General features: G+C 44.1%; 1 protein-coding gene across 1 annotated transcript in view; it reads left to right on the top strand.

The window, feature by feature from the left end:
- The first annotated feature begins 442 nt into the window (after positions 1–442).
- LOC118093592 (sodium channel protein type 1 subunit alpha) overlaps positions 443–21,097 on the top strand; it is a 113,658-nt gene continuing 93,003 nt past the window's right edge. The window contains exon 1 of the mRNA XM_035133030.1: positions 443–571. The gene's annotated coding sequence lies outside the window, so the exon portion shown is untranslated. The remainder of the gene's footprint in view (positions 572–21,097) is intronic.

The following is a 21,097-nucleotide window of genomic DNA, read 5'->3' as shown; positions in this document are numbered from 1 at the left end:
TGCCTTCTACTCACCACACTGAGAAAACACAGGCAAGCATCATATCCTTTCCTCACTTGCCTCTCTCTGGCTCACATGAGCTGCAGCTATGCAGTCCTCGAGACAATACGACAGGGAATGTGTGAGGTTGGCTGTAAGGACAAATGCAGATTTTGCTGCCTGCCTCTCATCTATCCCGGTCATTCGTTCCAGGGGAAGAATGACACCGGCTTTTCTGAGCTAATCGTCCCTCTTCTCTTTGAGCAGCCCAGTTTTCAGGGGGGTTGGGGAGAGAGAGAGAGAGAGAGAGAGAGAGAGAGAGAGAGAGAGAGAGAGAGAGAGAGAGAGAGAGAGAGAGAGAGAGGCTCCGTGATCTTCATGCAAACTACCAGCCCGCCTGCTGCCAGCACTTGCTACTCCTGTGAGGGATGACATTCAGGATACCGCGCTGGTTCCACATTATGTAAGGCAGTCTAGGTCAAGTGTAGGAGAGAGTCTACTGGCCTGAACAAGCTAGTGGGCTTCCTGCTTCAGCTTAATGCTTCATGGGGGCATGGAAGTTGGATTATGACCTTTTGCTGCATCTACTTGGGTAATTTTTAAAAAAAATGCATGATTTACTGGTAACTATGCTGAGGGATTCTCAACCCCCACCCTCCAGTACCAATGACTATCAGCAATGCACTAGGACGCAGAGGAGAAATTGCTAAGAAAGGAAAATTGTGATCTGTTTTTTTTGCTTGAAAAAGCACTGTGTGTTTCTTGCTAGTCCTTTTCCAGCCTTGAAACACCCTGCAAACAAATAAATAATACAACAGGGCTTGCTTAACAAACATCTCTCTCCATGGGGGAATTACTGTTGATTTGACTGATTAAGCTATGAAAGAAAAATCCATTTCCTTCGAGGTGTTGCGGGAGAATATTGCTGGGAATGGCTATTCAGTGTGGCAGTTTTACTGCAGTTTGTGGATCTTTGCATTGCCTGGGACTCCAAATGTGTAAAAAACGTGCTTCTTTCATAAGGCAGCTGCTTTGTGTCTGCATTTGAGCATGTGCCTCTGTGTGTGTGTGTGTTTCTTTGTAATATTAATTCATGGTAAAAAAAATCAAGAAAATGTACTTGGCTAGCAGTCATTTCCTACCTCTGTGTATTTATATCCCCATAATATACATATAGGGGTGTGTGTACTGCAGACAAGACTGTACCCAGTGACTGCTCTGCAGATATCCAGAGAGAGAGTACCTTTGATGGTGTTTGCAGTTGATGGATTTGTGTAGCCAAAAGGGTTCAAATAATATGCTAAAGTCTATTCCAAGAGTCTGGGAGGTGGGGGTGAAATATTGATCCCTTAATAGGATTCAATTACCAATTATGGTTTTGGGTTGTTGTTTTTGAGGGGGGGAGAATCTCAGTATTGGGTTGCAGCAGAGCAGGCCTTGGGTTGTGAAGAGCACAATACTGATGCAGTCGCCTTGTGGACAGAATTTCAAGCAAACAGACTCATTTTGCTGGAGTGTTACCACTTAATGAGGCTGCATGATACATTGGAGGGACTGTACCCTGAAGCTCCGAGGCATTGTTCAGTACCATGGACAGCAACAAGGCACTGTTCAATCAGACCATATAAATATATATTAAAAAAAACAAGAAGCGGGGCAGAAGTCCCTTAATAGAACTGCTTATCTGTAAAACGTCTGTGCAACCAAGCTCAAGTATGCTGCTTAATTATTATTATTTTTAAGCTAGCTACGGTTACACATCCTGGAGTGGGGGGAAGGAGAATTTATTCAGTCAGCACACTGACTCATTAAATTCTGCTAGCTTGCATCTGGGTTCTAGAAAGATTGGCTGCGTTCATACTGCTTTATCTTGCAGAACGATTAGGCTTCTTTAGCCTATATGAAGATATTAAGGGGGTGTTCTGGCTTGTGACAGTGAGATCTCACTTGTTCATATCATTTATATCACTTTTTAAAAATGAAAATAGTAAATCATTGCTGTTTCTTTTCATATCCACAATGAAGTCCTTTTCATCATTGCTATTCTTTCACATCTATAAGTGGAGGGGGTAAGTTACCTGATTACCATTTGTCTTCTTTTAAAAAAATGACTTGCCAATTAAGCTGATTCATTTACACCAGCACAACAGTGTGATGTAATTCCTATACATGCATAGAATAAGTTTCATTGGTTCCCATGGAACTTTCTCCTAAATGTGTATGCCTGGGATAGCAAGTTTAATATATAACACAACCATCAAAGTCAATTTGCTAAGCCAAAGAATTGTAACCAGCTGATCTTTATTAAATATAGGATTCAAAGAAGTAGAGGGCCTTCCTGGTAGTGGCGCCCGCCCTGTGGAATGCCCTCCCATCAGATGGCAATGAAATAAACAACTATCTGACTTTTAGAAGACATCTGAAGGCAGCCCTGTTTGGGGAAGTTTTTAATGTTTGATGTTTTATCACATTTTAAATAATAATAATAATAATAATAATAATAATAATAATAATAATAATAAAATATTCTGTTTGGACCTGTCCAGAATGGCTCGGAAAACCCGGATGGGTGGGGAAGGAAGGAAGGAAGGAAGGAAGGAAGGAAGGAAGGAAGGAAGGAAGGAAGGAAGGAAGGAATTAAATAAAATTATGTTTTGGTTTGTTTTTTTTAAAAAAAAGTTCTGCGAGGCCTTTCTTGATTTCCCCAAAGAGCCAAAAGCTAACCAGCCACCATTCATGGTGACCACTGCAAGTACAACGAGTCTAGGCCATTTTGAACAAGGGTACAGGACCTGATTACCACCACCCCACCCCCCGATTTGATGGAGTAAAACTCCCATCTTCCCTGACCACCGGCCATGCTAGATGGGCTGATGGAAGCTGGAGTGCAGCAACATCTAGGGATGCCACAGGTTCCCCACCCTTGATTATGAGGATTCAACTGTCTCCTTGTTCACTCATTCTTTATCCCATGTAATAAAACCTCCAGGTGGTTTACAGGAATAAAACTTCAAAGTGGTTTATCAAAGGCTACTAGCCATACTACTTCCTGGAGACACTTACTGGGGAATGCAGACACAAAAAATGTTGTTGCCTTCATGTCCAGCTTGTGGGTTTCCCCCACAGCAATTTGGTTGGCCCCTGTAAGAACAGGATGCTGGACAACATGGGCCTTTGGTCTGATCCAAGAGGACCTATCTTAATCTCTTGTGGCTCTCTAAGATCTTAAATCATAGAATCATAGAGTTGGAAGAGACCACAAGGGCCATCCAGTCCAACCCCCTGCCAAGCAGGAAACACCATCAAAGCATTCCTGACAGATGGCTGTCAAGCCTCCGCTTAAAGACCTCCAAAGAAGGAGACTCCACCACACTCCTTGGCAGCAAATTCCACTGTCAAGCAGCTCTCACTGTCAGGAAGTTCTTCCTAATGTTTAGGTGGAATCTTCTTTCTTGTAGCTTGAATCCATTGCTCCGTGTCCGATTCTCTGGAGCAGCAGGAAACAACCTTTCACCCTCTTCTATATGACATCCTTTTATATATTTGAACATGGCTATCATATCACCCCTTAACCTTCTCTTCTCCAGGCTAAACATACCAAGCTCCCTAAGCTGTTCCTCATAAGGCATCGTTTCCAGGCCTTTGACCATTTTGGTTGGCCTCCTCTGGACACGTTCCAGCTTGTCAGTATCCTTCTTGAACTGTGATGCCCAAAACTGGATACAGTACTCCAGGTGAGGTCTGACCAGAGCGGAATACAGTGGTATTATTACTTCCCTTGATCTAGATGCTATACTCCTATTGATGCAGCCCAGAATAGCATTGGCTTTTTTAGGTGCTGCATCATACTGTTGACTCATGTCAAGTTTGTGGTCTACCAAGACTCCTAGATCCTTTTCACATGTACTGCTCTCAAGCCAGGTGTCCCCCATCCTGTATTTGTGCCTTTCATTTTTTTTGCCTTTCATTTTTTTTATGAATTCCAAGCATTTCATTCTTTTCAGAGTTCTCAGGGGGTTATGTTCATAAATGCAGGTGTGGCATCCCTAAAGGAGCATTGCTTTTTCAGAGAGGTTCAGGAAACAACTCACTGATGCATAAGTGTTCTAGCGTCTTTGTTCAGGAGTCACCTGATATTTCTGCCCTTTTAAGTAACCTAGCAGTAGAAGATTCAATATTAATTTAGTGCTGTTCCTGGTTCCATGCACAGAGCAGTGTATGTACACATGGATCACCATGCAGGTGGTCATCCTTCCCGATTTCAGCTTTGGGGAGAAACTCCTTGTGTACTGTAAGGATGCACTGATGTCTGTGGATGTACAGATGCTTTTTTTGGCACATCAGTGCTCCCACGGGCTTGGCAGTCCCATGGGTAAAGTTGGTGGCCTTGTGGTCTGGCAGTGGCCTTGACAAATCTCACTGTCAAAACCCAGATTAAAGCCCGAGAAGAGCCACATTATTTTTTAGTGTGGCAGAAAGGTTGGAGCAGTGCATGCATGGCAAAAACAGTGGGGCCAGGGACAGGGCACATGCCTCCTACAAACCTCCCATTCCCCACATACTACTTTAGTGCCTGAAAGAGGTCAACACCAAATGGAAATGCAGGCCCAAGTTATTTCTGTGACCAGACCATTGTATTTATAGATCCATCTGAACATTGTTGCTGTAGGTTCATCTAAGCATCTGGATTCATTCCTCTAGTCCAGGCATCCCCAAACTTCGGCCCTCCAGATGTTTTGGACTACAATTCCCATCCTCCCCGACCACTGGTACTGGTAGCTAGGGATCATGGGAGTTGTAGGCCAAAACATGTGGAGGGCCACAGTTTGGGGATGCCTGCACATACCAGAGTAATTTTGCACATACCAGAGTAATTTAAGAAAGCAACAAACTGTTGTTCTATTTCTTCTGTATCTGTGCCCCACTTCTTGGAGTATCAGGAGGCCTGGGATTCCTGTGAGAACAGCTTGCTTTGTTCAGGTGCTTGTTTCAAGAAGAGTCAATGCAAACTTCATATGTCAAAGTAAATGAATTTTTCCCTCTTCCCTCCCCACAAGCCCAAAACTTCCAGAGCATTTGTGCCCACCTCTGTAACATTGGTGCAATACAGTGTGGGAGAGACATAAACATGACTGTCAGTTTTGTATAGTTGATAGAATGTTGGAGTAGGACAAGGATAAGAAAATGGTGGCTATTCAGATGCTTCTGGACTACAATTCCCATCAAGCCTCATCACTGGGCATGCTGACTGGGGCTGATGAAATTAGAGTCCAGCAACATATTGAGGGCCACAGATTCCCTATCACTGGAGTAGGAAGACTGATAGTGATTTATTTTTTTATTTTTTAGTTCTAGTTCCTACATAGCCACAAAGCTCATTGGACTACTGTATTCTTATTATTTATTAAATTTGTTAAATTTATTAAATATGCCCATAGCTCTCGGGGCAGTTCACAACATAAAATCACAATATCAGAAACAAAAGCAACCCAATAATACCCCCCACTTCCACAACACATTTTAAAAGGGCACCAGATGTCAATCAGCCTAAGACTAGTCACTGTATTTCAAGCTAACCTATCTCACATGGCTGTCGAGAGCATAAACGAGGAAATAATAATAATAATAATAATAATAATAATAATAATAATAATAATAATAATAATAATTTATTATTTATACTCCGCCCATCTGGCTGGGTTTCCCCAGCCACTCTGGGCGGCTTCCAACATAAAAATGAAATAAAATAATCTATTAAACATCAAAAGCCTCCCTAAACAGGGCTGCCTTCAGATGTCTTCTAAAAATCTGGTAGCTGTTTTTCTCTTTGACATCTGATGGGAGGGTGTTCCACAGGGCGGGCGCCACCACCGAGAAGGCCCTCTGCCTGGTTCCCTGCAACTTCTCGCAACGAGGGAACCACCAGAAGGCCCTCAGTGCTGGACCTCAGTGTCCGGGCAGAACGATGGGGGTGGAGACGCTCCTTTAGGTATGAGAATGAGTGCCCCCCTAAGCTAATTGGAGGAAGGGTAGGATAAAAAAATTGATGATGATAGCACACAAATTTTCATAGTGGATTAATGCCCCTGAAGCCTGAGAACGATGCAGAACCAGGCAGTGTTTGGTGGCAGTAAGCGAGGAAACAGACATGCTGTCACAGCTGTTAAGTGGCCTGCTGGGACGCCTTCTCTTGCTTGGGCTCATGGGACCAAGGCAGTCCACTGTCCTGATTACTCATGCATTGTGCTGGATGGAAAGAGGCTTCCCTGTCTTGGATACTGCAGCACAAACAAACAAAAAATTGCTTTTCGGTGTAGGCAAAATATGTGACGCTGGGTTGGTTCTTGTGGAAAAGTTGCATCTTGCAGCTCCCCTCATTGATTCAGAAAGGTTGTGTGTGTGTGTGTGTGTGCGTGTGCATGGTAGGCATTGGAACAACCTTTGTGGTGGGATGCTGGCATGTTTGGCAGGAGTTTTGATGGAAGGTGAGGCTTGCTTGACCTGCCCAGTATTTTTGGCAGGCCTTGACTGTCTGCTTGGGTGTAATTCCTCATCTGAAAAGCCCCTTTCCCAGCAATCAGGGCTACCTCTACACTCTGAGGGGAGGAAGTTCGGCCTCAGATTTATGATACTGGCTGATGGAAGAAAACATGCTGGTCAATCTATATACAATCTCCCATGCCAATCTGTAGTAAATGACGCTTAGCAGTTTGTTAGCACATTTTTTGCACTGTATTAAAAAGTTTTTGAGATATTTATGGTCAGGGCACCTAAAGTTTGGGTGCATATGAACCTTGTACAGCTAAGGATTCAGATCCAATTCCTGCCAAAGTGGTGACAAAGCTCACCAAAGCTTTTGCCTGAGACCTTGGAGAGCTGCTGTCAGTCAGAATTCGTATTACTGGGCATAGAAGATGGGGAAATGGTCTTGTGTTAATCAGCTCTTGGTAAATATGTTTATCTTTTGAGTGAGGACACACCTCCTAAAGCATCCCCCCCCCAAAAAAAACCCACACCTCTTTATGTAGAATGTCATAACTGTGATCTTGCAAGACCTGCTTAAATGTGCCCTGGTTTGATTTTTCTAGTGGGTCTGCTAGCCCAGCAAAAGCTGGTCAATGAGGACCAATGAGGAGCAGCCTCCACTTCTTTACACTCTCCTTCAGAGCAGCAGAGGCAGGCTGGGTTCAGAGGAAGAGGTCAAGAAAATGGGATGTGGTGACCATGGCAAGGGCATCCATTGAGGGCATCTTCCCCATTCCCACCCCCATTCTGGAACAGGCACTTACAACGACACTTGTGGAATACATTGTCAAAGGTGAGATATTGGAAATGGGATGCTGGACTAGATGGGTGTTGTTCTGATCCAGCAGGGGAATATTGTGTAGTTGGTGAGGACTGTCTGGGTTTTGACTAAACATTAGCAAGAGGTTCCTGATAATAAGGGTATCTGCACAGAATGCTTCAGAAGGTGGTAGACTCTCTTATGTTTGTGGTTTTTCAGCAGAGGCAGGCGGTCACGCTTCAAGAACATTGTAGCGGTGGCTTTCCTGAATTGGCTGTGTGTTGGATAGGAGGACCTTTGAGGTCCCTCCCAGTTCTGTTGATTCTATGACTTGAGTGGAATTAGGCGTGCTTTGCTGTTTGGGTCCAGAACTTTGACAAATGAGGCGAATTAGTGTGGTGAAAGGCTTAGATCAGGCTTCCTCAACCTCAGCCCTCCAGATGTTTTGAGACTACAATTCCCATCACCCTTGACCACTGGTCCTGCTAGCTAGGGATCATGGGAGTTGTAGGCCAAAAACATCTGGAGGGCCGAAGTCAAGGAAGCCTGGCTTAGATGGCACAGTCAGGAAGCTATACAATAAATTTATTGTCTTTATTTCCCCCTCAGAGAAGAACAGAGCAAGAAGAAGAAGCTCCCACTTCCACCCAGATAACCCTGAGTTCAGTGCCACCTAGTGACTAAATGACATAATGACATTGTCCACACTTAAGGGATATACACAAATGACTATTCAGGTTGCTCAGTGGCAGAGTCCACTTTTGACCCCAAGTTGTGCAGGGGTGATGTGGCCAGATTATTACAAATAATAGTAGGATGTACTATGGTGCTCTTAACTGAGTGTCCCAAGTGAAGCGAACATAAGATGTTGGTTTTCCTCATGCAAAATGACCTCAATACCAGGCTCCTAACTTGCAGCCTCAGCACAAAGGTCATTGGGTAAATGCACATGGAAGGTGATCCATATTTTCCTTCCCCCCCTTCAGTCATTCCCTATCAGGGCCAAAGCTTGTCATGTTCCTTGCCATACTGCACTTGTCCTGCCACACAAAAGGCTTCAGTCTTCAGTGCTGCCAAGCTCAGGCTTTTCCGAATTACTAAACATTCAGCCCCAGGGGAAGAAATAATGTGAAAAGAAAGTGGAGAATTTAAAGCAGCAGTGATGAAATTAACTCCCCTGTCAACACAGTAGCCCACAGTAGAGTATAAAGTATTAAATCTAATTCTCGTAAGTTCTTCTTCTTCTTCTTCTTAAGGCAAGTAACACATTAAATAAGTTCATGTTGTCTGGCAAAGAAATGTGTGGAGTAAAATCCACTCATTTCACACAAGGGCAAACAATATGTATGAACAGGTCTCTGTGCTCAGATTGTTCCCTGGCATTTGATCTACTGCAGGTTCACAACACTGGTAGGGGGAGTGTACCACTGGCATACCCCTCAAAGCTGATACAGTGCTGGTCCACTTTTGGGGGGAGTGGGGGGGCGGAATACAGGCACTTCCTGAGACCGTCCATCACCTGTTAGTGGTGATGTCCTTACCTGCAAGTAGGGATGGGAAGGAAATTAATTCAGTTCACATTTTTAAAGTGATCTTACCTAATCTGCACTTCCTTGAACCAAGATGTGAACTATAATGCAGCTGTCTTCAAAATTTTGTAACCAACCAAAGTATGTTGCAACCAACCAAAGTGCACATTTGTGGAAAGTGCGCCAGAAAACACGCAGGTCAGTGAAAAGAATATTCAGATATATTATGCTCTGTATTAGAGAAAGCTTGTTAAGAAAGATGCACCTATTTGACAAATTTCAAATATCCATATATTAGGAGAAATGTACACAAAAGTTCGCACAATTTTTCATGTGGACAGTCTTGAAGAAAAACTAGCCCACAAATTGACATGGAAATGGGGAGAGCTGAACTTAAGATGAGAAACTGGGAGAAACACCCACCCCTGAATGAAACTCTGGATGCAGATTTCCACGTTTAGACCACTGGCATCAGCACTTGGCAGGGGTGGCCAGCCTGGATGGGTGCTGTCAGTCACGCTGCTGTGCTTACTAGGAGGGAGGGGGGCCAGTGTGGTGCAAGCACAGTGGCAAAGCCAGTTCAGCACTACTGCCACTGCACCCACACCACACTGACACTCCACACTACTGCCTTGCTCCTTTTCTTCCCAGGGAGCACAGTGACACAGCTGATGGGAGGCCAGGTTCACAGCAGCAACTGGTTCGCTGATGATCCCACACTGTCGTGGGGGCTGCCTCCATTAAGGCAGGCAGAACCAAAAGCTGGAAAATGCATGTCGAGCTAAATAAAGTGCTGTGTATCATGTGTTTCCCTTCCTGATCCAGCTACTGGGGCTGTGAACATGGAGCCCTCTCTGTGGAACAAGAATTGTGCTTATTAGCTGTTCAGAGAGGCTGGATATAGTCTACTCTGCTCTCCTTGCCCTCTAGCTGATCACCACCATCACTGCATTTTTCCAATCAGGCTCTCTCTTACTCAGCTCTGTCTGCAGTGCATGTGTATAGGTAACTCGGGGGCCCTTGGATCCTACAGATTTTGGGTGCTGATGCTTATTTTTATGCTTGGGCTCTCTGCCTAACCTAGAACTACTGCATAGTTGTCTTGATAGTCTAACTCTGGCATCCCCAAACTGCGGCCCTCCAGATGTTTGGCCTACAACTCCCATGATCCCTAGCTAACAGGACCAGTGGTCAGGGATGATGGGAATTGTAGTCCAAAACATCTGGAGGGCCGAAGTTTGGGGGTGCCTGGTCTAACTCATCTCATGGGGTGGTAAGCACTTATCACTCAGAACTAAGAACCCCCACATTTAAAGCATTTGGGTCTGTGACATAGTTTTGTCAGACTGATTAAAGCAAGCATCGAGTATTTGTGATTTTATATTGCTGCATGTGCCACACTTCCCTAAGCAAGGAGATGTCCCAAGGGACAGTGCTACCTAGGTAGGGTTTCTTTTGGGGGGAGAGAGAGAGAGAGAGAGAGAGAGAGAGAGCGCCCTGGAGTCTGATACCACTTTTTGCTTTATTATCTGCTTTATTTACAAATGTGCAAAGAGAGAATAAGGTGGAGGCAAACAACTGACACTCCTAAATAGTAATTGATCTGCTACCCTACACCAGATCCCACAAAGAGTCCCGAAGAGAGATGCCTTTAGCCAGCTCTCCGTGCTTCTCTCTCTCCTTATTCCAAACTGCAGGCAGCACCCACCAGCCTCTCTCATGCACATACACTTTTTATGGGCCCCTTACATCCCCAATAGACAGGGAAGTCACTGTCTCGCCTTCAAAAACACTCAAGAGAGATCGCCAGGCATCAGAAGGCCATCTCTGTAAAATTGGCTCCCGTGGAGGAAATACCAATGGGCCATTATGAACTATTAACCCACAATTCACCCAATGAAAGGAAACGATGAGACGGCTGTAACATTACACTGGATACCACAAGATTATCAGATCTGATGAGTCCACTTCTTTTTCTATAGTTAGAATCATAGAATCATAGAGTTGGAAGAGACCACAAGGGCCATCCAGTCCAACCCCCTGCCAAGCAGGAAACACCATCAAAGCATTCTTGACATATGCCTGTCAAGCCTCTGCTTAAAGACCTCCAAAGAAGGAGACTCCACCACACTCCTTGGCAGCAAATTCCACTGCCGAACAGCTCTTACTGTCAGGAAGTTCTTCCTAATGTTTAGGTGGAATCTTCTTTCTTGCTCCGTGTCCGCTTCTCTGGAGCAGCAGAAAACAATCTTTCTCCCTCCTCTATATGACATCCTTTTATCTATTTGAACATGGCTATCATATCACCCCTTAACCTTCTCTTCTCCAGGCTAAACATACCCAGCTCCCTAAGCCGTTCCTCATAAGGCATCGTTTCCAGGCCTTTGACCATTTTGGTTGCCCTCTTCTGGACATGTTCCAGTTTGTCAGTATCCTTCTTGAACTGTGGTGCCCAGAACTGGACACAGTACTCCAGGTGAGGTCTGGCCAGAGCAGAATACAGTGGTACTATTACTTCCCTTGATCTAGATGATGGATGCTATGTTGCCCCAACTTGCCATGTCTCCGTATTGATTTGTCCCATTGCCTTAATTTCACTTATTCTCTGCACCAGGTGATTTCCCAGGATGTGGAAGCAAACTCAATCATGGCTCCCTCACTTACGATGTTCAGGCTGGTGCGAGTGTGTGCTGAGCCATTCCTGCATCTTTGAATCTTTGAATAAGCGAGAGTATAAATGCAAGGGATTGTGGTCCTACTACCTTACTGTCCTAGTCATCTGTAGGAGAGGAGACAGCCATGAAGAAAGCTTGAACCCCAATTCTCATGAAACCTTCTCCTTCTCAAGAGAAAACAGATGGAGAGAAGGAGAGACTAACGCTGTAACTTAATGCACACTGATCTAGGGGTAGGCCTTCTGAATACAGTGAGGCTTACCTCTGTATAACATGATAGAAGTGTTTTGTGTGTTTTTTTAACTTGCTTTACATGAGTGTGGGATTTGTGGCCCTCTAGATGTTGCTGTACTATAGCTTCTATGATTCCTGTTGGCCACACAGGATGTAGCTGCTGGGACCTGAAGGCCAGCACCCCCTGGATGGTCCCAGGCTCTGCACCCCTTCTTTACAACTTCCCAGGGTCAACCATACCATTAGGCGGCAGCTGCTGAGGGACAGGGAACGGTGGAGAGAGGCTGGAGGGCAGAACTGCCTTTTCAGGGGCAGTTCTCCATTTGTGGAAAGTCCTCTCTGGTGATGTGCATTTGTCTCCCTCATTCTTGACTTTTAGGAGGGATCGAAAAACATTCCTCTTTAGCCAGGCATTTGATGGCTGAAATATACTGTTCTTGGCACCCCTGAAATTCCTGGTTGAATGTTTGAAACTGTTTTCAGAGTGTTTGAACAGCTGCCTGTTGGATTCTGCATATGGCACAGCAGAGGGTGGCTATCTTGCCCCTTCACCTCAGGACAACATAACGTATTGGGCCAGACTTGGGATTTTCCTCACGTTCTTGTTATTTTTACCCTAATATGTATGGAAGGTTTGGTTTTTCAGAAACACTTGCTTAGAGGCAGTCATGTTTCCGTGGTTGGTTCTTTCACAAGCATACAGAAGTAGAGGGCAGCCTTTTCACAACTCAACACTTTCCTGATCGTAATGATACTCTGTGTCTGACGTTGTGCCTGGAAGTTCTGGAAATGAAACTACCTGTTGTTGCTGCTGTTGCTGCTGTTGCTGTTGTTGTTGCTGTTTAATTATTCCATGCCGTCCATTTTAAGCTGTGTCTAGAAAGAAAAAAATGCTTTAGATATCGTCGATTTGTGGAGCAGCAGGTTGCAATGATCAGAATGCTTTGAAATACACACAGATATGACAAGCAATGGTTAGTCACATTACATGGTGCTATTTGTGTGGAAATGGGTGGCGAGGGAGACCAGGTTTCACATCGCTACTCAGTCATAAAGGCCCAAGGTCTCAGCCCAACCTACCTCACAGGGTTGTTGTGGGGGGAAGAATCATGTATGCCACTTTGAGCTCTTTTTGAAGGAAAGTTGGGATATTACTTTGTGTCTTTGGTTGCATAATTAAACTTAGTAGAGGCCCATGGGGTGAGGTGGAGCTTGTGCAGCCACCCTCCAGTTACTGGTGCACCCACACAGCCCTGAACTTGCTGCTACCCTGTCCTACCCCCAACTCCCTCCACGCAAACTAGCGAAACCAGTGTTGAGAGGGCAGCTCCACCCGACCATATGAGCTGCTCCTGAATCCGCTGCTAACAGCCAAACTATATGAGTAGCTGAATCAGGTTTTCCTGGACAGTCACTGTCCCATTCAGACTCCCATTCAGGCGTGTCATATAGCTGTGTGTTCCCTCCTCCCGGAAATCTCCCTGGTTATTCAGACTATCATATCAAGGAGAAGGTTTCTAGACTAGCTTACTTTTCAGTGTGTAAGAGTTTTGCTTTTTTCCCAAGTATGGAATCTCTCCCTCCACCCCCACCCCTCACACCTGCAGTGCAATGTGGAACAGTCCAGAAAAAGCAGCGTTTTGTGATTCTACTGCATGTGTACGTTGTCCCTGAAGCGAAGTGGCACTCTACTAAACACAACAGGAAAGGAGGGGGGAAGGAATCTGTTTTGGGATGGGCAGGGGTCAGTCTTAAAGCACACGGCAATGTTTAGCAATTTTCTGAAATCACCCAAAGAGTTAATTTTGCTTGCAGATGTTTTGGGCGTCGAAGACGAAAAGTAACCCTTCAAATAACAGGAGAGGGAAACAACTGAAAATACCAAAGCAAAGATTCTGGAAATGTTAGCATTTAAATAGTAATAACAATAACTGCTTTTTAGTTGGGTCTCTTCTGAAATGGTTCTGGATTGTGGCCCACAGTGGCTATTCATAGCCTTGGTTTAAAAAAGGGGGGGGGAGCCGTTCTGCTGAAGAGGCTTTTCAGATTTAATAAATAAATAAACGGAGTACAGGTTCATTCATTTTGCCAGTAGATGGAGCTGTCCTGTAAAGATGATGGGCTCCTTCCCCCCCTCTCCATTCTGCCCCCCCTCACTTTTTTCCCAAGCTATTTGCTGATTTGTATTAGGTACCATAGAGTGAGCCTTAGAACAGGAAGCCGAGGCTGAAGCAGAAAGGATACTGCAGAGGTCTCTCCCTCCCTCTCCTTTTTTCTCACCCCCCACCATCACAATGGAAATGCAGCAGTTTTGAATACTTGGAAATCTTTTCCGAACCGGCAAGCAGAAGAGCTGGCTTAGGTAGCATTTCATCACAACTGTTATTCCTAGATCCTTTTTTTTCCCTTTTCTTTTTTTGGGAGGGTGGGGAAGGAGGGGTCCTTTCCTACGACACATTTATAACGCTTGTTAAATGATCAGGTAAGGCAGCATCTGGTTTGTTATTTAAGAGACTTCATCTGTTCTGCTTTTTTCCTTTTCAGTTTTATAGAAATGCTTACTCCGGGCATAGAAAAGACAATTCAGTTGGGAATTTGCTTTTTTTTTAAAAAAAATCTCATTCTGTTGCAAGCTGGGTTTCACTTACCTTACATTTTGCTGGGTGCATGCCAGGTCTTTTGGTTATTTGCTAATTGTTGTCACATCCTAGATGTTCCCAGTCATTTAGGAATGCTCTCCTTTTCTTTCTTTTTTTGGAGGTCATGTTGTTCCTTGGTGTGAAGGATATTCTGGAGTTGTCTTGAAGTCAAGGAGCAAAGCAGTAGGGTTTCCAGAGTCTTAGCACTGCAGGGGTGAATAGCTTCCCTCACCCTATTCCAAAAGAGGCTCTGTTTCATAGGCCCAATGTCTTTTCAAGGTTTATTTGTTGTTTTTCTCTCCCCCCTCCCTCCAACCCCCCCCCTTCCCTAGAGGGAATCACTAGTTTAATGAGGTGGAGAGATGACAAGCCTTTGGTTAAAATAAACAACATCCCTGGTGATAAGTGTTGCAGATGCAGCTCTGTTTCCATCCTCCGAAAATGCTTTGTTAAAGAGTGCAGGGGACTTGCCAGGTGAACGACAAGTCCTCCTTTCAGCATCTATGCTAAGATGGATTTGTCCGCTGCTTCCTGTGCAAGGTATGTGCTTAAGGCTCCATCAGATTCATCCGGCATGGCTTGGTCTCCCCTTCCTCCAACCCCTTCCACCTGGCAAGAGAGTTGTGGTGGTGGTGGTGGTGGTTGTTTGCTTCTGTTAGTATTTGGCTACATACCTTGACTGAAGCACTGAGGTGGGTCCTTTAAGGTCATGATTTCAGACCTGTGTCCCAAGGCACGGATTTCACAGGTGTGATATCAGCCCTGTGGAATCGTCTGGTGCTCTTAGTCCCTTCACCTCTGAAAGTTGACAGGGGAGCCTTTTCTCCTTAAATGTGTAAGTTCCAGAAACAACCAGCCCAGGTACCATGCAAAAGAAAACAGACCAAAGTAGGGCATTGTAATGGTGCCATTTAAAAAACAAAGCAAAACCTTGCAGACCTTTAGAAAAAAAAATAATGGGCCTTCACTTGCTTCACTAATGCACAGATCTTGAGCAAGCTGCATCGGTTTCATTTCACTCATCCGTTGCTATGTAACCGACTGTACCATTGTGTTGCATGCAGAACTTCCCACAAGTCCCAATATGGACCAGCTGGCATGGGAGCTTATTCCCATGGTCCATTTTTCTTGTGGCTATTGCTGGTTGTCTGGAGAGTTTTCTCACCAATGCCAGATGTTCCTGGGAGTATGCATTGGTGGCAAAAAAAACCCTCTGTCTCATTCTGATGTTTGATTTGATCGGTCACACTAGACCTAGCAGTGAGATAAAAAGCCACTATCTCGTCACAGGGGGGGGGAAAGAATGCACAGGCCAGGCTTACATCCTGCAGCTCAATGACGGAGAGAGATGTTTGGACCTGTAGGGTACAATCCACTGTAGACTGTCCATTGATCACACTCCCTTGATGTGAATGAGAAGCAGAATGCTAGTTGACAGGCTAGGCACGTTGTGTAATTGAACATGTATTAAGATAGTGTGTGTATATTTTATCCAGAGTGCTGAACTATAAATGATGTGTTTTCTATAGTAAGATCCTTGTCACATTTTTTTTAAACTATGGAACATTGGCTAGGATCAGTGTTAAGGGTTTTTCTTAAACTTTTATGGTCTCAACTTAATAATATCACTGATTGAATCAAACCATGCATAGGGGGGGAGGGACTTGTATATTCAGAATGGACAGTTACATTTAAGGGGTCCAACTTTCTTAGACGGTACCAATTTTCACCTGCGTTACTTTCAGTCTAGCAGTGAGCTTTTTGGATGATGTATTTCATGTCGAAATGGATTTTGAGAAAAATGAATGCTAGATTAGCTCTGTGGTTTTATTTGCAAGGTAAGATACCTATTTGATCCTTTAACCAACCCTGAAACACATCCTGTGGAACTAAGTACTCTGGCAATCCTGCAAAAGTTAAAGGTATTTACTCTATGGACCAGCCTTTTCAAGGCTTCCAGATCTGTAACTGGTGATTCTCCTGTGAATACGTAGTTGCTGATGCCAACTGGATTTCATCCCATTCCTCTTTCTCAGGAGAGCCTTGTCCCTACGGACAATCCCCTGTCACTTCATTCATCATTTAGATAGTCAGCATCTCTGCTTGCAGCTTGTTCCCCTTGCCCACAGTCCTCTCTTTCAGAGGGTTTTCTGTTTGCTTGTTTTATTTGATTGGTTACCTGTTCATCCAATTGCTGGCTGAGTTGCTACAAGCTGTGCCGACCACCTCACAGCTCTGATGTTAACCTACCATCCACCCAACCTTTCCATGCCTTCTGTACTTCCAAATCCCTGTTAACATCAACATATCACTCCTCTCAATTGCTAGAATGAATAGAGCCAACTCTTTCCTGGTCTATCTTTCAGGCCCAAACCTCTCATATTTGTTCAAAATGTTTTGGCCAGTCTTCTGTCCTGTCCTTCCGTTAGCTGATACCCAACAACCTCTTCTTAGGCTTCCAAGATTTTTCTACCTCTCTAAAACATGGTTACATCAAACGTGTGCCCCTCAATCTCACTGAGGAATTGCCATAGGAAGAGTTATAGCTCGGTGGTAAAGCGGGTTATTTGCATGCAAAAGGTTCCGGGTTAAATTCAAAGGGCCATGTCTGAAATCCTGAAGAGATGGGTCACCAGTCATTGTAGGCAATCCTGAGATAGAGGGACCAGTGGTCTGACTCACTACGAGAGGAGCTGAAAAGCCCTCACTACTACATGGATTCCCAGCCAAGGTAAATATGGGGTAGACTAGCAAGTAATAAATACCCTTGTGTGTGATGTGGGTCAGTCTTTCAAAACTGAATTGGTTCAATATGATGAAACTGAGCTAAGATAGTATGAATGTGACCTAAAATCATTTCCACGCATACAAAGTTTATTTTGAGAATTTTTTTTTCCAGTTTTCATAAAAATAATAAGAAACAGGCAAGAGAAAACTTAGGCCTGATTCCAACTTTACAGTGGCCAAAACAACTAGTACAGATGTTACTTCTAACAAGTCCTGGGCAATGCACTTTTTGAGTTTTGCAACACAATCCTTACTCACGAGTAAGCCCTACTGCAGTGTCCCTACTTTCCAGGGACAATCTCAGATTTACAGAAGACAACCTGGTTTTTTAGTTGATCCTGGAAAGTCCCGCTTTTCTTTAAGACGTCCCTATTTTCATTGGAGAAATGTTGGAGGGTATGGAGTGATTCCCCCCCCCCAAGCCAAGGAGATAAGGAGATACAACCTTTAGAGGACATCTGAAGGCAGCCCTGTATGTGGAAGTGTTTAAAAGCTTTATGTTTTTATATGTGTTGGAAGCTGCCCAAAATGGCTACCCAGTCAGATGGACAGGGTATAAATTATTATTATTATTATTATTATTATTATTATTATTTATTATTATTATTATTTGAATAGGACATCCCTATTTTCATTGGTGAAATGTTGGAGGGTATGCTACTGGTTGCAATAGGACTTAATCCCTAATTAGTGTGGATAGGGTTGCTGCTTATATACAACTTGTCTGAGAATAACACAATGCGGCCTACTTCTGAGTAGACCTGTACAGGTTGACACTGCAGGTCTCAATTTTCTTCCACATTACCCTAATGCAATGAGGAGAAATGACCCTTTGTGAACGGGAAGATTAATGGAAAGGCATTTGCACATTCAGGTTATAAGTGATAACTCGAATTATCACATCAATAATGTAATAGGCAGACTTGCTCTAAAGTCTATTTGAGGGTATTTAAAAATGCATGGTAGCAGAGCGCATTCCAAGCAGAGCACATTGTTGCCTCTTCTTTTTAAAGCACTTCTTGATAACACTTGGCCTGCTGTTTAAAGGCATTTGCTCCTTTGAATTTTTAATTTTTACGCAGTCCAGTTTGGTATCATAAATCTATACAGGGATATTGAAGGCAGCAGAAACATACCCCAAAGAGGAAGATGCTGTGAATACGGTGGTCTTCATTCTTTAGAAGCTGTAGGAACCACAAGCCAGTGTGAATTAGCAAACTGCATCCAATGGCTTGGATCCTGGTTAGCTCACATAAGGGGGCTTCCCTGCATTGCTCTGTAAAGCCACTCTTCACAGTCGGGGGAATATCCGTAACAGTGTAGGGTGTACAGGGCAAGAAAGAGATCCATGGAGCAGCTTTTCAAAGGGCTGTAGTGGCGAGAAGAAAGAAAATGGGTGAGCCACTCACACTTCTTGGGCTCCAAGCCAACAGTTTTACTCTACTGTGAATACTGAACAATACTAGTTTCATAAGAGCGCAATCCTGTGCATGTCTGCTCTTGGTACCATTGAGTACAATGAGACTTAATCACCCTGTAACCCAGGTGGCGCTGTGATTAAACCACTGAGCCTAGGGCTTGCTGATCAGAAGGTCGGCAGGTTCGAATCCCTGTGACGGGGTGAGCTCCCGTTGCTTGGTCCCAGTTCCTGCCAACCTAGCAGTTCGAAAGCACGTCAAAATGCAAGTAGATAAATAGGAACCGCTACAGCGGGAAGGTAAACGGCGTTTCCATGTGCTGCTCTGGTTTGCCAGAAACGGCTTTGTCATGCTGGCCACATGACCTGGAAGCTATACGCCGGCTCCCTCGGCCAATAATGCGAGATGAGCGCGCAACCCCAGAGTCGGTCACAGCTGGACCTAATGGTCAGGGGTCCCTTTACCTTTACCTAATGTACATTATTTTTTAAAAAAATAAAAACTCAAGCTATAAAATTGACTTCCAAACCATTTTTTGTTAATTTATGCAGCACTCAAAACATTGTCTCTTGCTCTAAGCCAGGCATCCCCAAACTGCGGCCCTCCAGATGTTTTGGCCTACAACTCCCATGATCCCTAGCTAACAGGACCAGTGGTCGGGGAAGATGGGAATTGTAGTCCAAAACATCTGGAGGGCTGAAGTTTGGGGGTGCCCGCTCTAAGCACTCAATTTTAACTTAATATCTCCTTTAAGATGAGAGATTTTAAAAAATACCAAGCCGTCTATAGATACTTGAAAAAAGATACACATATAATGCTTGCCCTTTTCCTAAAAAGAACTTTCAATGAGCTCTTTTTGCATTTCCCCCACTCTTAGAATTGAAGTTTTTCCCAACAATTTATCAAAAAGTGAGGGGGTGGGGGTGTTGCATATTAACCTGCACGGACTAAATCAAATTAACTTGCACTCTGGCAAGCTGACATTCTCACAAAGGTGCCATGACTGTGGTATGGTCAATAACACAAAAGCTCTTCGTATCTCAGATCAGCCCAAAATCCTGTAAATAGGACTATGGGTTTAATAGTTATTAACACACATAAATGGGGAGAGCACACAGCACAGAGTCCTTAGATACGTTTTGTGTTGTTTTATGATTGGTTGACATTTAATTATCTGCTTTTCTTTCTGATGAGTGGGTTGTGGTTTTAAAATGAAATTTTATTGTTCTCCACTACCAGATTATTTAAGGATAAGTAATAAATGTTTTAATTGCTTGATTTAATAGACAGAAAGCAGTGCAAAAATATTTTACTAAAGAAAAGGCTCTTGCAGATAAATCAGGGTCTGACCAGCACACTTCTCATGTTAGCCTGGATGCCCTAGTACATTGGTACCTCAGGTTACAAACACTTCGGGTTACAGACTCCGCTAACCCGGAAGTAGTACCTCAGGTTAAGAACTTTGCCACATGATGTGAACAGCACACTTCTCATGTTAGCCTGGATGCCCTAGTACATTGGTACCTCAGGTTACAAACACTTCGGGTTACAGACTCCGCTAACCCGGAAGTAGTACCTCAGGTTAAGAACTTTGCCACATGATGTGAACAGAAATCATGGGGCAGCAGCGGGAGGCCCCATTAGCTAAAGTGGTACCTCAGGTTAAGAATGGTTTCAGGTTAAGAACGGGCCTCCGGAACAAATTAAGTTCATAACAAGAGGTACGACTGTACATAGAAATGCATTGTGGGAGACAACAGAACTATTACATACAGTACTTAGAATTTAAGCAAAAAGTTACTTCACTGGCTAAAATCTCTCTTGGGGCGTACCAGAGTGAAGCCTGCTCCACTATGGTCCACTCACAAAGCACGTCCACATGGCTTAGCTGGATTGATCCATTTTTTTTTTAATGGCCAGTGGGAAAGCCCGTCAACCAATGTCACAATGAACCAATGTAATCCAATGTCACAAGAACAAACATCCACACCTGTAAATGGCCTCTCCATCCTCCTGCAGCAACCTGTACTCCCAAATCTACTCCAGAGGGCCTTCACAGCCCTCCATAGCAGATTTTGGGAGTACATGGGCGCTAAAGGGGAGAGGAGGGGAAGGTAAGTCCTGTTGCACAAGCGGAAGTCTGTTCTGCTGGTGAAGCAGCACTGTTGGATGTTGCTCATTTTGTGCTGATGTATAACATCTGCCAGTGTTATAATCTCAAACTAAAGAACTCAGAGATTTGTAGATTTCCCCCCCCCCCCCTCCAATACATCCCTTTTAGGATAATCATGCTAAATGCCAGACTAAGGAGGATAAACCAATACACACATGCTACAATCAGTTTAGCTCTGTGTCATAATCCACCTTGGAATACATTAGAAGCATCCGTTAGGAAAAGTTTCTCTGCTTGTTACAGAGTTTCCCTTTTTTGTTTTTTAGGAAAAACAGAACTACAGGGGAAATAATGGTCTGCAATTTACAGAAATTCTCATTTAGAATGTGTTTCATTTGTATTTGTCATTATATTCATAGCTAGCCCAATGCCCACAAG

Source organism: Zootoca vivipara, chromosome 1, assembly GCF_963506605.1.
Source record: "Zootoca vivipara chromosome 1, rZooViv1.1, whole genome shotgun sequence".
In the NCBI taxonomy this organism is placed as follows: Eukaryota; Metazoa; Chordata; class Lepidosauria; order Squamata; family Lacertidae; genus Zootoca; species Zootoca vivipara.
This window is presented reverse-complemented; position numbering and strand designations above follow the sequence as displayed.